An 18,239-nucleotide genomic window follows, 5' to 3' on the forward strand; every position below is an offset into this window, starting at 1 on the left:
TTCACATAACTGTTTCCTACCTAAATAATGAGTTAGAAACAACTGACAGTTTGTTTTTTATAAATTACTAGAGGCCCAGTGCATGATTAAATCATGCACATGTAGGGTCCCCTACACGCTTTCGCTTTTGATCACCGGGGAGCTGGGTGCCTGTCTGCTGGTGCACCAGGTCTTTCAGAAGCCTCCGGCGCAGCGAAGGCTTCTGAAAGGCCTGGTGCCAGAGCGGACAGGCACCCAGCTGCCCAACTTTTGATGGTCCGCGGTGGGACGTGAGCTCGTTGCCCCAGAGGCCCCTTCTGTGCCGCAGCACAGCCATGGCGCAGACACTGAGCTCACGCCGCCGCTGGCGATGCGAGCTCAGCATCCTGCCGGTCCAATCGGCCACCCCGGCCACCCCGAGTCCCGCCCCCCTGCGCCTCCTGGCCAATCGTGGGCATAGCGAAGTTACTCTCAATTTGCATATCTGTCTATTATTAGGTAGGATAACATAAACTTGTGGAGCTGGGAAAAAAGAAAACATAAGCCAGTTAACATTTCTTTTGTTTGTAGGTGATGATGGTTCTAAAATTGAAGGCATTTGCTACCTATATTTGAGTTTTGGTGCAAGAATTTCATGATTTGTCAGTACTCCAGGGAATACTCGGAAGGATAAAAGAACGAAAAACCATAGCATCCATTCTCTCTATCTTCTGATCTTCATATATAAGCTTTCATCAGTTAAAAGTTGGTGAGGTAATATATTTTTCCTTTCTCAAGTCCTCCTCAGGGCAAGGATGGTGGTTTTAAATGTCATTTCTTTTCTTTTTAAGGTAGTCTTGGATCTTCTCTTTAAGGTATTTTAAATATGTAGAAAAAGTTAGCAGGCAGTTGGATTGATTTTCAGGGGTCCTCATGATAGTTTAGAGCTAGCCAAAGCTGGACAAAAACAATTTGCTTCAATAATTATTTTTTATACATGCTCTGGATTAGTAGAACTTCAATTTAATTATATTGTAATTTGAACATCTAGCGAATTCTCAATGTATTTTTCTTAGTTCCCCCACCCCATTTTTAAAATGATTTTCTTTCTGAGCACAAAAGTAATATATTTCATTATATAAAATCCAAATATTGCAGAAATATGTCTCCTATAAGCTTTCTTAAAGACATTATTATATAGCTTAAAACAGTCTGATGATAGCCTGAGTTATGAAAAAAGATAATACTTATGGAAAATTAGGGTATAGTTAGAATTTCTCCAAAATTACCACAAGATGGGTGGCCCTAAAGTTTAATATGTATCTTCTGACCCCTCTTATACCTCTTTTTGAATCCATTTTCTCCTATACCTCCATTTTTAATACAGTGTAAAGAGTAGCTCAAGGCTCAGCTCAAAAATCCAGTGATGATGTCAGCAGTTCCCCAAAAGAACTTCATTTTGTTTGAATTTAGATCTTGGCTCATTAAAAATATTTTCAGTTTACTTTCCAAGCAATGAATAAATATTAGGCTAGAAAGAAAACATCAGAATTGAAAAAGTTTTGGTTAATATCATTCATTTAAAATTTACTAAAGGTTTATATTTAATAATTTTATTATACAATAACACCTTACCTATCTGAAATTTACTTAAGTAGCAACCTCTCTCATCCAGACCATAGGTTGAAACCAAAAATAAAACCAAAATAAATCACATGAACAAGAGTTATTGCTCCTCATTTGTAGAAGGTCTTCTCAGACCCTTCTCAAAACCAATTTGCTCTTATGTAGCACATAATTTTACTAAGCTTCATAGTCTATGATTTTAATAAGCTTGGCTGTCTGGCTTATAACCTTCTTCCAAGTTAGAAGAAACACATTAGGAGAGGGGGAAGGTACTTCTATATTTTAGACATTGGCAACTGTGAGAAGTAAGAATTATGAGCTTAAAAACAAAGGAAAATTAATTTAAAAAAATCTATACTTGACAGGCCTAATTATTTAAAAATTCAGTTTAGGTTTGGAGTAATAAGTCCTTGAGTGTTTCGTAGTAGACCCTAAGAATAAAAAAATCCAGAGTCTTTATGGAAGAATTCATCAACTTGATAATAATATTAACTGAAACCTTGCCCTTCTAAAAGATCTCTACCAAGCTCTCTCAACCCTGTCCGTAGTAGATACCTACTGTCCTGCTCTAGTCTCCTGAGGAGTTGGAGTAAGTTGCTCACATATTTGTGATCCTCTAACCCAGTGGTTCTCAACCTTTCTAATGCCACGACCCTTTAATACAGTTCCTCATGTTGTCGTAACCCCCAACCATAAAATTATTTTCGTTGCTACTTCATAACTGTAATTTTGCTACTGTTATGAATCCTAAGCATGGCCTTTCTGAGAACTTCAATATGTCCAGAGTCTTCAACAAAGTTTCACTACTTCTGTTGGTTTTGATTTCAATATCTGCTAGTGTTGTGCAATTTTGACATCTTCATTCAGTTTACATCTTGTTCTTTGCTAGGAATAATTTACTGCTTACTTGTGCTTGTACAGCTTAGAATGCAGCCAAAGATGGAAGCAAAATTCTATGCAAATTTTTGTAGCTTTAACTCTACTTAGGTTTCTGCCCTCTGGTATTCTGAATAATTCTAGCCACCTCAAGATCTGTGAACTTTAATGTCTCTTCTCACCAGCAAGATCACTTATCTCTGTGTGAGCCCTACTAGTCTGTGTTACAGTTTATAAAATGTCCTCAGCCAGAAACCTGGGTTGACTGTAAGTTTATACTATCTATCTCCTTTCTCTCTAAGATCACAGCTCTCTTGTCTCCCATCCAATGCCAGAAAAAACAAATTACGATGGCTTCATATATTTTTCTAGTGTAATAGGTATTTACAGTGGAGAATATGCCCAATAACCCTTACTTTATAATTGCTAGAACCAGGTAAGTTCTATTATTAACTCTTATATTCTATTCTTAACTCCTAAATTTGTCCCTTTTTTTATACTCCAATCCACCCCCATAATTCCAGAGTCATCAGAACCTGCATCACCAGGAATCTCAATTTGCTTTTTCATTACTAGTCTCATTTTCTTGCCATGTATTGTTCACATTTCTGCTAGAATAATCCTTCCAAAGTATGAGCCTGATTACCCAAGTCTCTCCTTAAAGTCTTCAATGGCTCCTAGTAGCCTACATGATAAATGTCAAACTTAATCCTGTCATTCAGAATTCTTCATTATCTCCATCATTAACATTCTTGCAATTTTGCCACCTGCACCTTATTGTAGTGCCAAGCAAAACTCCTTTGACTTCCTAGAATTCTCTATGTCCTTCCCTCTTGCCTAATTATGTAACTTCTCTTTATTCAAAACAAAAATTTTCCTATTCCTTATCCCAAAGCACACATTCTGTCTTTAGTACTGCTATAGTACCCGTGGTTATCTATAGCACAGTGTACAGTTGCTCTATAGCTTTTAATTCTCCTGTCTATCTCTGATATTATACTGTAAGTTCCTTTCATTGAGGTACTCAGTAATTGTTCATTTAAAGAATGAATAGAGCATGATCCAATAGTTGCTAACAGTGGAGATCATGGGTCATTACAAATATTTTAAATTATATTTCATATGGTCTATTTAAGGCAGGAAAGTATGTAATATGTCTTAAAAATGCTTCTGTCCAAATTAACATTTTAAGCATGATGCATGTCATCAGAAATGCAGAAAAACTTGTTATCTAGGATGATATAAGATATGAAGGTTTTGTGATTTATTTTTAGTTCTATATTTTAAGCAATAGTGAAGGCAACAATTTTTTTATACAGAATAAAATAAAACAAAGAAAAACTTAGGTTATTAGGCAAAATTATGAAGTACTGTCTAAAATATAGAACAGAATAGAATAGAACAGATTTCTCTTGAAGAGGTCTGTTGAAAATTTTTTTCACCTAAATGCATCATCTCCTTCATGACAGGCAAGTTCCTGCCCTTTTGACCAAGGACTAGCAAGTCTAGACCCATTAACTTCTACCTCTGCTATATAGGTTAATAATAGTATCCATTTGTTATCTGGCATAATCTGGTGCCTTTACTTATATAAACAAACTGAGAAGTGAAGTAACTTGTCTCAGGTAGGGAACCTTTTTTCTGCCAAGGACCATTTGGTTAATCCTCACCCGAGGATATTTTTCCATTGATTTTTGTGGAAGGGAAGCGGGGAGAGAGAAACATTGATGTGAGAGAGACACATTGATTAGATGCCTCCCGCATGCACCCCAACAAGGGCCAGGAATTGATCTGCAACCACAGTATGTGTCCTTGACTGGAATCAAACTCAGGACCCTTCAGTCCACAGGCTGATGCTCTAGCCACTGAGCCAAACTCACTACGTCCAAGGACCATTAGGCTTTTTATAACATCACTAGAGGCTCGGTGCATGAAATTTGTGCACGGGGAGGGTGTGTGTGTCCCTCAGCCCAGCCTGCACCCTCTCCAATCTGGGACATCCCTCTCATAATCCAGGACTGCTGGCTCCCAACTGCTCACCAGTCTGCCTGCCTGATTGCCCCTAACCACTTCTGCCTGCCAGGCTGATCACCCCTTAACCACTCCCTGGCAAGCTTGATCGATGCCTAACTGCTCCCCTGCCAGCCCAATTGCCCCTAACTACCCTCCCCTGACAGCCTGGTCGCCCCTAACTGCCCTCCCCTGCCAGCCCTATTGCCCCTAACTGCCCTCCACTGCAGGCCTGGTGCCCCCCAACTGCCCTCCCCTGCAGGTCTGTTGCCCCCCAACTGCCCTCCCTGTAGGCCTGGTCCCCCCAACATACCCCCCTGCCGGCCTGCTCGCCCCCAAGTGTCCCCCCCTGCCAGCCTGAATGCCCCCAACTGCCCCCCCTGCCGGCCTGCTTGCCCCTAACTGGCCCCCCCTGCCAGCCTGATCACCCCCAACTGCCCTGCCTTCCTGGCCTGATTGCCCCTAACCACCTCTGCCTTGGTCCCACCACCATGGCTTTGTCTGGAAGGACGTTGGAAGGTCTCCCGGTCTAATTAGCATATTACCTTTTTATTAGTATAGATTTGCAGACCATACAAAATTATCAATTTAAAAATTAGCTTGGGCCTTAGCCGGTTTAGCTCAGTGAATAGAGCCTCAGCTCACAAACTGAAGAGGAATTCAATTTCAGTCAAGGGTATGTACCTCATTTGCAGGCTCAATCCCTGCCCTGGTCAGGGTGCTTTCGGGAGGCAACCAATCAATGGGTATCTCTCTGTCTCTCCCCTTCCCTTCCATTCTCTCTAAAAATCAATGGAAAAAGTTAATAAAGGAATATTTTCTATAAATTTGACTTGGGATCCTATTTCATTTTTTGCCCAAATGATTTTCCTCTGGCTTGTTTTGACACCTTGTGTGTTTTTCATGGATGTCTTGCTTTTAGCCTTACAATTAATTTTCTAAAGTATTAAATTTCTAGATGTAATTTACTTACAGGTTATTTTTCCTTACATGATATTCTTCTACTATACCCTCCTTTTTTGATTTAAATGTTAGGAGACTTTTGAAAATTTTATAATGTAGTCTTGATGGCTTTTACATTTTAATTTTTTGCTCTATAGTATTACTGTTTTAGGTTCATTACATGGTGCACAATTTTATCATGAGATGACTTTTGGTAGAGAATATGTTTGTATATTTTCAGAAAACAACTCCGAGACCATGTGGATTCCAGCAACAGAGAGGAATCGACAGGACTACTCCAGCCATGAAGACAGAAGAGAAGCAGTCCAGAGATGGAAGATGCTGACTTGGTCTTCCCATACTAGCAGTTAGCAGCTGTGCATCACTGCAGGTTGCCCAGGACCAAACCAGAGAGAGTCGGACCTGCATTACCACCATTTCTCCACCCTCCAGAACTGTAATGTCAGTGCTGAAATGTACACATAAGGAACTGTTGGACATTGTAATTGGGTCTCAAAAGAACTGTTGGCCCAGAAAGAAACTCACTACAGACTGATTCATTTGCCTGTCAGCATAACCATTATTGCTCGTCTCACATTCAGTTCTTATAAGTATATTTCTAATAGCACATGATCTCACTCATCTAGTGGGAATAATGAACAACATAGACTGATGAACAAGAACAGACCCAGAAACAAGGAGGTATGGATCAGACTGTCGGGCCTCAGAGGGAGGGTAGGGGAGGGTGGGGGTAAAGGGGAGAGATCAACCAAAGGACTTGTGTGCAAGCATATGCGCCTAACCAGTGGTTGGGGACAACAGGGGGGGGGGAGGCATGTGTGGGGAGGGGTGTGGGATGGGAATGGGAGCATGAGGACAAATATGTGATACCTTAATCAATAAAGAAATTTAAAAAAAATCAATGGAAAAAATATATCCTTTTGTGAGAATTAACAAAAATATTAAATTCATTTGCTATATTTGATCAAACATTTAATTAACTCACTCCTAATGCCTTGGCAAGGTCAGACCAAATGATTTCAGAGCCTTTTACAGTCTGTGGGCCAGAGATTCCCTACCCCTGGCAGAAGTAGTACATCAATATTTAACATCATACCTGTGTGACTAAAGACTGAAAATATCTCACTAGCCATCCTGAAGTACCAGACCTTTTCTGTTTTCTTGCTGTAGACTATTGTCAATCTAGCAACTATCCTAATTTTGATGATAACCATTTATCATAAACACAGAACCTAATGTAAGGATTATTGCTACCTGTTTTAGAACAAAGCATCAATAAAACTGGCATCAATAATCTAGTTTTCTTACCTGTAACATTTTATTGATAATCACTTCTAATAGAAAGAATAAAACTTATTTGTAATAAAGGTAACATCTTGTGTTTGTAAGATATTACAAGACATTCATAATAAAAACAAATGTCTTTTAAACTTCTTTTATCTGCTTGAGGAGATGTATAATATTAAGGGAAGTTATTAGTGGTTGAAATATGTTTTCCACAAATCCCACTAGTTTTATTTTTAATGCAATCTCATGATAACAGTTTGTTCAGCCAAGATTAACATAAGCCATATACACATTTGTAGAAAATTTCAACTCAATTATTTTGAGAAACACTGACATATTAGAGATCAAAATGCAAAAAACTCTAATTTTCTTAATAATTAGTTTTTAAAAATCACATCTTTTACAGAAAACTGTCCTTAAAAACAACTCTATGCACTTATGTTACATCTATTACGCCAGATAGTGAGTTACATAAATAGGCAAAAGTAAGAAAAGCAACTCATCTCAATAGTTATAGCTTATGTCTTTTTTCTAGTTGACATATGAGGCAAGTTGCCTTAAAGGTCATTAGCCATGTGTTCTGCAGATAAATCTCACAAACTGTTGCTGTTTAACTTGGCAGCATTGTAAAATATTAGAAAGTTGTGATTGCCATTTTGAAACATTCTGTGAAGTTCTAAAACTTTAAAACTTGAAGCTACGATAGGGGTTGGTTATGTTTTATTTTGTAAAATCAAACAATAACTTCTGAACCTTTTACCTTTGCAAACACAGTGACAAGTATCCCTTTCTTGGTCAAGAGAAACATATCTATACATTTGTGCCAGATAAGAATTCAGTGTGTCTATGTGATGTTTCCTGGGACTTTAGGAGAAGGGGGCGAAAGACTTCAGAAAAAATACTTGTTATTTTACTTTATTTTTTTTAGTCAGAAGAGTAAAGAAAAAGTAAGAGACTATAAGGTTGGATGAGTAAGTTTTAACAAAACATTTTGGAGATGAATATTAGGCAGGGACTAGTCAAACATTATCATTTCAGATGCTGTCTGCATAAAAAATTTAAACTACAATATTATAGCAAATCAATTAAAGCATTTTAGGAGTTTTGTATGTTGATGGGTAGGAGAATGGATTTTCGGAATAGATCAATAGATCAAATAGACTCCAACCCTCAGTGTAAAACATGTCCTGGAATTTAGCCTCTTATTCCATTACCACTTGGTGCAATCTTTCAATCACATAGCTCCTTAGTTTCTGGGCCTGGAACTCAGCCTCCTTCCTTTCCAAGGACCCAGAAACGATTGATTGATTTTTTCACATCAAAGTTGCACATCACTCAATACTTCATCTAAACAATCATATGACTTCTTGTCTATAGCATTTATTTGTACTTCCTTGTGACTATTCATGGATTATTATGTCAAGGTGCAATTTAATTATTAAAAATTTCAGGGAAGAAAACAAATTCTTTACTGCTTGGTATGCCATGCATAGCACACTATAGGCATTTTAAAACTCACTGAAACTTTCAGGTAAACATGACTGATTGAACAAATGTGTTAAACTCTGCTTTCTCCCAAATTTCTAGCAAAATTACAGTAGGATTTATATAATACAAGGCAATGAGAATGGGAGAGAAGACAGAAGTGAACAAGAAAGATAAAAATTGGGGAAAATGTGGCAAGTGGATGGAAGAAACACTTAATAGATCAGGGAAGATAAATCTTAAAAACAAGCAGAAGGATGCCTGGATGGCGTTCCTCAGTGGTTGAGTGTTGACCTATGAAACAGGTTTGATTCCCAGTCAGGGCACATGCCAGGGTTGCAGGCTTGATCCCCAGTGTGGAGGGTGCAGGAGATAGTCAATCAATGATTCTCTCTCATCGTTGATGTTTCTATTTTTCCCTCTACTTCTTCTGAATCAATAAAAACATATATATGTTTATATATATATATATATATAAAATCAATAAAAACATATATATATGCATATATACAGAGGGAGAAAACAAAGTGCAAACTTATTCACTTGTCAAACCATGGAAAGAGTCAGACATTAGAGGAACCAGTTAATCAGGAGGAAAGCTGCTATGATCTGAATGTTTGTGTCCCCCCACCCAACCAATTCATCTGTTGAAATTGTAACCCCCAAGGTATTAGGAGATGGAGTCTTTGGGAGGTAATTAAGGCAAGAGGGTAAAGCTTACATGAATGGGATTAGTTCCCTTATTTTTTTTTTTAAGGCCCTAGATAACTCTCTTGCCCCTTCCACCATGTGAAGATACAAGTCTTCATTCTACAACCTGGAAGAGGGCTCTCACCAGAACCTGACCTTGCTGGTACCCTGACCTTGGACTTTCAGACTCCAGAATTGTAAGGGTAAATTTCTGCTGTTTATAAACTACCCAGTCTATGGTATTTTGTTATAGCATTCTAAATGGACTAAGGCAATGAGTAAAATGGGGGCTAAAAACAAATGAATTAGGATTAGAAAGACATCTAGATCCCCACCCTACCCTATGCAGCACGTGCCAACCTCCAAAAGAAATTGACAGTAGGGTTTCAGAAGAAATCTAACTATCAGGACTCTAGACTTCTGGCTTTCAGGCACCAAGACGAATGGCGGTAAATTGGCTAATTCAAAGAAGAATAGATTAAGTGGAAGTGTATGTAATGAATGATGGAAACACACCCCTCTCCTCAAATCCCAGAAAATTAGCAGTCACCTTCTCCCTGAGGCAAGAATTGAGAGGATCCTTCCCTGAGGCAATTGAAGAGCTACAGAAAAAATTACCACAGATATTGCCATATTTTTATGGCCTAGCAAAAAGGCTAGTGTCCAGCCAATGACTATAGAGAAGTGAGCACACTCTTAACAAAACTTGCCCACTCATGGAGTTTCCAATAATCTTTAGAGTACATCGATTTTAAATATGAATAAGCCACCAAGAATCACCTTCCAGGTGGGAAATTCCTCCAACATGAAAAAGAGCAAAACAGCAAAAAAAAAGGAACTTGACATAAAACATAAGTAATCTATGAGTCAGAGGAAACTTGGATGTGTACTTCGTCTTATTTCATAGCTTGTGTCCTGTGAGACTTGCAATCAGGGCAGCAGTGCAGCTCCTCCTGGGCTCACCCCTGATCCTGTCTCCAAGAACCTGCATCCTACCCGCTTTTTCTCTACCGAAATAAAACTTGCTTTTGCTCTCAAAAAGAAAAACAGTATGATTCACACCCTCAGAGAGGAAATGATGCTGTTTTCACATAATACGAACTAGATGCTAAAATTTGAAATTATTTCAAATTAAAAATAAAGTATTAGAAAGTAAAAACATGATACCTGAAAAAAGAAAAATATTAAATATACTAGTTGGGCAATAAAGTAAAAGAAATACCTCAGAAAATAGAATAAAATGGTAAAAGGAGAGAAAAGATTAGAAAAATCAAGGGTTTGTTTAGTAATTTTAATAATTAAATAATAAATGATCCAAAAAGTGAATATAGAGAAAATGGGAAAGAATTATAAATGAAATAACATACGAAAACATCCATTAATGAAGAATATCAATATCTAGATTGAAAGTGCCCTCGGAGGTACCAGGACAACTAAATACTTTATTTTAAAGAAAATGATAGACCCAAACCAAGGTATTTCCTCATGAAATTCAGACCACCAGGATAATGAGAAAAATCCTAAAATTCTCCACAAGAGAAAGAAAAAGTTATTAGGATTAAGAATGACATTAGATTTTTCAATAGCCATTCAAAGGAGGAATGCCTTAAAAACTTTGATGAAAATTATTTTCAACACCATGCCCTATTCACAGACAAATTATAAAGAAATCGTGGGGACAGCGTAATGTCACTCCCAAACATGTAAGATCTAAACACTTTTACCTTCCATTCTCTAAATTTTAGGTAGTTACTCTAAAATCATGGGTTAATTAAAAAAAAAAAAAAGGCATAAATCTGGGAACAGGAGGCCCAACAGAAGTGAAAGCTGTTCCCAAGATGATGGCAAAGACAAGAGCCAGGGTGACAGCTGTGCAGCAAACCTAGACAGCAGCAAGTTAAGAGGGACCAGTGATTTCAGGAAAAGCACAGAACTGATGGTTTACGGATTGGTCTGAGTATGTGGAAAAGTGAAACAAGAGCCTGTTTCTTATGATTTAGTGTTAATTTTTACAAGGTGAATTTATAAGTTAATTATGCATAATTTAAGCTTTGTAATAAATTATCTTATATTCTCTTGAATGAATGTACCAACAACCACTCCTATTACCAGTGTGTGTGAGTGTTTATTCTGGCAATAGTGGGGGTGAGGCCTGAGCTGGGGTGGGGCCTGAGTAGAGGGGAGCAAAGGGGGGAAGATGAGGGACATCTGTAATACTTTCAACAATAAAAATAAACTAAAAAGAAAATTGTATTTTATTTATTTTATTTTTTTTATTTTTATTATTATTATTTTTAAATATATTTTATTGACTTTTTACAGAGAGGAAAGGAGAGGGACAGAGAGCTAGAAACATCGATGAGAGAGAAACATCGATCAGCTGCCTCCTGCACACCCCCCACTGGGGATGTGCCCGCAACCAATGTACATGCCCTTGACCGGAATTGAACCTGGGACCCTTCAGTCCGCAGACCGACGCTCCATCCACTGAGCCAAACCGGTTTCAGCGAAAATTGTATTTTAGTATTACAAAATCATTTCCAAGTAAGTGGGTAAAAAGTATTATCTTTATTTTTAATTGTACTTGTTTGAATATATGTAAGGTTTGAGGATATAATTTGTGTAATTTCTATTCGTTTGTACTTGTTAAGGTTTGTTTTATAGCCATCAAAATGGCCTATCTTGGTGAATGTTCCATGCGCTCTTGAAAATTATGTTTATTCTGTTGTTGTTTGATAGTATATAAATATAAATGAGGTTAAATTGGTTGATAGATTTTGCATATCCTTATTGATTTTTTGCCTACTTGTTCTTTCCATTACTGAGAGAGCAGTGTTGAAATCTCCAACCATAATTGTGAACTTATTTATTTCTCTTTTCATTTATATTAGTTTTTGCTCTATGTATTTTTAAGCTGAGTGGTTAAGTGCATATACATTTTTAATTATGATGTCTTTTCGGATAATTGACCCCTTTATTATTATTATTTAATGTTTCTCTTAATTTCTGGCAATATTTTTGTTCTCATGTCTATTTGTCTAATATTAATATAGACACTCCAATGCTTCTTTCTTTAACATTGCATGATATGCCATTTTCCATCCTTCCAGTTTTAATCGATCTGTGGCTTTATATTTAAAGTGGGTATCTTGTAGACAGTATATATTTGTGTTGTGCTCTTTTATTCAATATGACAATTTTTCTTTTAAATTGATGTGTTTGGATCCTTTACATTCAACATAATTGTTTAGATGGTTGGACTATCTAAAAATCTGTCATTTTGTTAGTTGTTTTCTATTTAACTGTCTTTTCCTCTTCTTCTGCCTTATTTTAGACTGAGCATAATTTATGATTCTATTTTTAACCACTATTCACTTATTATTTGTATTTATTCTTAAAAATTTTTAATGGTTGCCCTACTATTTACAATGTTCATCTTTAAGTAGTCAGAGTCTATATTACAGCACTTTACATAGAATGTAAAGACCTTACAACAGCATATTCCCAGGCCCTCCCTCTCATTGTACTATTATTGTTACACATTTTATTTTTACATTTACTATAAGCGCATAATGCATTGCACCTATTATTACACAAGGCAGTCAGTTATTATTTAGAAAAATTAAAATTAGGAAAAATGAGTTCTATATTTTATTTATTATTTAATTTCTGTTGATCTTCATATATTTTTGTAAACGCAAGTTTCTGACTAATATATCATCTACCTGAAGAAGTGCAGGTCTGCTGGCCATGAATTCTCTCTGAGTTTGTCTGAGAAAAGTTTTATTTCTCTTTTACTTTGGTAGAAATCTCATTGGGTGTAACATTGGGCTAACAGTTTTTCTTTCAGCTCCTTTTAAAATGCAACTCATTTTTTCCCCCCTTGTATTTGTTTCTGATGAGAAGTTTACTGTTATTCCTATCTTTGTTGTTCTGAAGAGTGATTCCTGACCTTTTTAGAGTAGCAACAATGTAGTAAAAGAGTTGGATTTTGCAGTAATTCTTGTTTTCAAGTGTCCTTGATAGATGATTTAAAAAGAAGAAAAAAAGAAAAATGATAAAAATACAGCTGAGCTCACAATAGTGCTGAACTGTGCTGGAAAACCTGCTGGCCATTCCAGCTATCTCATATCACAGTGACTATTTACCTATAATCTTAAAGAATATTTGATCAATTCCACATTGTTACTATGTAGTGAGACTGCTGACTGTTTGGCATGTACATTTATACTATCTGGTTACACAAGCATAGAGCCTGTTTGATCAGAAGATGGTACAACTGTTATTTATTGGGAAGTTTAGCTATCTCATTATAGATGAATGAAACTCGAATTGTCAGAGTATCAAGTACAATAAAAGCTTTATCTGCCTTCCTGTCCTTCCTGCGAAATAGACGTGACAAACACATTTCACTTTAGAAAAAGACTTAAAAGTTCCCTTAAGTGAAAGCTATCCAAAGGTCTCTGGTTTCTGCAGAAAGAACACACAACAGCAAGGCAATTCCAGATCAGACTGATCTTTAAGGTAACAGGATACCCTTTAGATCCCTTGCACTATGTCTCTTTTGTATATAACACTACAGACTTATCAGAAAAGAGAAAGAATAGTACCTTTGCATTTTAAGTTTTAAAAATCCAATTCATTTTATATTCAGTCACTAAAATATGTAGGTCCTTAAATTCTGATATGTAAAGTTTTCTTGATGGGAGTGTATTGCCATTGAACGCTGCCAACGATACTGTTTAACAAGTAGTCATCTTTGTTCCACCTGCTCTCTCTCCCTTTTCTGTCACATCAAGGCCCTTCCTTTGTGCCTATAATTTCTTTACAAAAGTGTCATTTTTATGCAGCTTTCACAGATAGATGGCCTCAGGGCCTGGTCTCTCAGCAGCAGCACAGCCCTCATGCCTGATTCTCTGACAGTAGCTGTGTGTTTTAGTATGTGTTTTTAAATACTTTATACTTATATATTTTTGTTTATCCTGTCTGATAGTAAGTGACATGATTTTCAAATACAGGAAACATATCTACTCCCTTCACAGCTCTTTACAGCATTGAGTATACTCATCTGCTTTATAGTGATCATTTTAATTAGAAATAGAAAGATACAAATTCAATCTATGAAAGTACTGACATTTAAAAAAATCTTTCTTGCCAACTACAATGGCAAACTGGCTGGAATATAATATGCAAAAATAGGGTGCTGATTTTTATTGAGAATAGGGTAATGGACAGACAGTGATTTAGTATATATTTCTCTTTACAGTCTCTCTCTCTATGTTATATATTAACTAGAGGCCCGGTGAACAAAATTTGTGCATGGGGGTGTGTGTCCCTCAGCCCAGCCTGCACCCTCTCCAATCTGGGACCCCTAGAGGGATGTCCGACTGCCCATTTAGGCCCGATCCTACTGGGATCGGGCCTAAATGGGCAGTCGGACATCCCTCTCACAATCCAGGACTGCTGGCTCCCAACTGCTCGCCTGCCTGCCTTCCTGATTACCCCTAACCGCTTCTGCTTGCCAGCCTGATCACCCCCTAACCACGCTCCTGCCAGTCTGATTGATGCCTAACTGCTCCCCTGCCAGCTTGATTGCCCCTAACTGCCCTCCCCTGCAGGCCTGGTCACCCCTAACTGCCCTCCCTGCTGGCCATCTTGTGGTGGCCCTCTTGGTCCACATGAGGGCAGTCATCTTTGACCACATGGGGCAGCCATCTTGTGTGTTGGAATAATGGTAAATTTGCATATTATGCTTTCATTAGATAGGATTAGATAGGATAGAGGCCTGGTGCACGGGTTGGGGCTGGCTGGTTTGCCCTGAAGGGTGTCCCGTATCAGGTTGGGGGTTCCCTTGGGATATGGGGTGGCCTGGGTGAGGGGCCTGTGGTGGTTTGCAGGCTGGTCACGCCCCCCGGCAACCCAAGTGGAGGCCCTGGTATCTGGGATTTATTTATCTTCTATAATTGAAACTTTGTAGCCTTGAGCAGAAGCCAGGGAAGGCCAGGGCAGTAGAAAAGCTTGGCTTCCTCCATCGCCAGGGAAACCCAAGCCTCCTACTCATTCTGTGGCCACAGCCATTTTTGTTGGGATTTATTTATCTTCTATAATTGAAACTTTGTAGCCTTGAGTGGAGTTCAGGCCCAGCCAGGGTGTGCAGGAAGCTTGGCTTCCTCCATTGCCGGGGAAACCCAAGCCTCCTGCTCGCTCTGTGGCTGCAGCCATCTTGCTTGGGTTAATCTGCATACTTGCTCCTGATTGACTGGTGGGCATGGCTTGTGGGTGTAGTGGAGGTGTGGTCAATTTGCATATAACTCTTTTATTAGATAGGATTACATTTTGCATATATGTTATATATATACTATATAAATATAGTGTTTGTGTCTGTGTGTAATTCAGGTTTGATTATTCTAATTCTTATAAATGGGAAAAATGAGCTCATAAATTAATAAAATTGTTCAAGGTTACACAAGTAATATTTTGAATAGAGAAATTAAACACTGGCTTATAAAGTCAGTGCTATTATCAACCACTGACTGTTCATATAGACTCACTAGTGATTATCTTGACATCTAGCTGGGAATCTTGTGCCATGAATATCTCATTGGCTACCCTGGGGTCAGAATTTGGCATCTGTGTTTAAATACCAATTTTATAAAGAGCCCATGTTATGGTACAAATTATGAAGCAATCTCCTATTGGTCTGATATTGAGACCTGATGGGTGAAAGAGTCTACCTGGGTTTAGAAATATCTGCTAAAGATAATACTTAAAGTTATTATTGTATTGGGGTTTTGGAAATAAAATTATTAGTTGACAATAATTAATACTGATTTACTAAATGGTTATCTTAAGCACACACACAACATCCATTAACTGTCATAGAAAAATGCCATTTAAAATAAGAGCCAACTACAGGAGCTTTTGCATACAAGGGGAACAGCTTTTGGAAGGCTGGCTTTTGATTTGAAAATGAAAGAGATGAAAGATATGACAAATTCACTCTTCCTGAATTCATGGTCTGAAACAGGGGTTTGGAAGCACCTGGGAAACTTTAAAAATCTCAATGTCTGGGCCTAAGACCCAGGCCTCATTATATTCTAGAGCTCTCCAGGTGATTCAGTGTGCAGCAAGTTTGAAAACTACTGGTTTAGAATCTTGCTACTCTAAGTGTGGTTCTGGGTGCTTATTAGAAATGTGGAATCTTGGGCCCACCTAAGGTCTACGGAATCAGAATCTGCATTTTAACAAGACACACGTAGGGTTTCTATGCACCTTGAGGCTCAAGAAACACCGGGCTAGAAAAGTTTTCAACTCTAGCTGTACATTACAATCACCTGGGGAGCTTAGATAGTCTGGTCTCATTCACAAATGCTGTAATTCATTTGGTAAAGGGTGGGGCTTGGACATTGATATACAATATGCTTCTCAGGTAATTCCAATGTGCAGCCATGATAGTGAAAGAGAAGGCCAAGTTGACCATTGGATAACTTTGCAAAAAATATATAATCTAGAGGTTACTTAGGTAGACTGAGAGGTAAGGGTTTAGGGACACTAAAAAGGTGAAATCTAAGGATGTCTATGGCGAGTGATGCAGCATTGCGTTAGGCAGCTGGGCTTGGAGAGGAAAGGTTTTTTGGTGAGAAATGTCCAGGTGGCAGGTATAGAAGAGTAGAGGTTGGTTAAAGGACTTTAAAAACATAAATGTATAATATCTGATTTTAGGTTGTTGTTCTTTTTATGAAGCATAAGATCATTTGACTTTAGTAATTCTCTAGTAATTCTTGTGAAACATGTAAAATCCTCCCAGGATCTTGAAAAATTGAGGCTTGAGATATGTAAAATATAAACTACAGGATTAGTGACTCCAGAATGTTGGAGCTCTCAAGGTTGAAGGCATCTTGTTATCAGTCATTTGGGAAACAAACATATATACATATATACACACAGTTTGTCCTTTGACCACCAGCTGCTACTTCAGGATTGAGTAGTATCCCCTAGCCTGAGTCTAGGTCAGTATCTCATTCTTGCTTTTTTGTTCTCTTGCCTTCTCTGCTCACTCATGCTGCCTTCTTCTTGAGTTCCATACTGTCCTTTTATTTAGTGGGACTTTCAAATTCCCGTATCTAGTTATTAAGGCATTAAGACTTTTCATTCTCTTTGCCTCTGTTTTCTTTTCTTTTTTTTCATTATATCCAGTCCCTCCTAAGCAATGAAGAAATTCTTCTGCCTGCTGAGTGCAGGATATATCCCTTTTAAATAAGGAAACAAAAACAAAACAAAGCCAAATGATAAACAGGAACTCTCCCCCTAAAATAAGAGGGGCCATTTATCTACCTCTAATAATTTCAGAGGGAAGTATGAAAAACTCCCCTTGAGGCATCCAGATCATTTGTATTAACCTTGGGCACACATTCACATTCAATGTGGCTGTATCTTGTACTTAAGATATTTATTTATTTATCTATTTATATTTTATTATTATTTTAAAATTTATCTTTATTGTCAAAAGTATTACAGATGTCCCCCTTTTTGCCCCCTTGAGCTCCCTCCACCCCACATCCCTAAAATCCCACCACACTATTAGGTCCATGGGTTGTACCTAAGACATTTAAACCAAAGGAAATATTAGATATAGTAGCAAAAGCTTAAGTTATTGTGCAAGCAGTTTATTAAGGGAGGAAATGCTTTACCTCATTTCATCTAACCTCTCCTGTCTCCTTTCTGAAAAAGCGAAAGATGAATAAGAAGTAGAAGTTGTGGAAGATTTTGAGTTTTAGGTGGTGACATGCTTTTCCAAAGTGCCATTTTTGTGTACTAGTACATTCTATCTTGGATCCTATAAAAGAGCAGGGTTTTTTTGGAGCTTTTGTTCCAGCCCAGAAATAATGTGAAAAGTTGTAAAATGACCAATTCTAAGTGTGGACAGTCTGAACAGGGTGAATGTAGGGGGAAAATCAGAGATGAGTGAAGGCAAGGTGATAATACCAAGACACCCCACTCCCTAGCTATCACATAGTATATAATTTTCACTATCCAAAATTTAGCAGAAAATACAGCCCCTGGGTGAATCTCATACATTTTGCTACTTAGCAGAGTAGAAGTACATGTTCCTTTTGTGAGTTAATATGTCATAACATGACTAAAACTAATTTTCCCTCTGTCAATCTTCATGTTAGGTTACAACCAGAAAGTGAGCAAAAGATGTCTAAGAAACCAGCTCAGGGACAAAGGAAGAACCTGAGTAAGTAACTAACTGGAGCAGTAGAGTCTGAATTCATTTAGTGTAGAGACTGCCCTCCATACCATTGGACTTGCCACCTTGGGAAGGCCTGCTAAAAACTGGC

The sequence above is a fragment of the Eptesicus fuscus genome, chromosome 3 (genome assembly GCF_027574615.1).
Source record: "Eptesicus fuscus isolate TK198812 chromosome 3, DD_ASM_mEF_20220401, whole genome shotgun sequence".
In the NCBI taxonomy this organism is placed as follows: domain Eukaryota; kingdom Metazoa; phylum Chordata; class Mammalia; order Chiroptera; family Vespertilionidae; genus Eptesicus; species Eptesicus fuscus.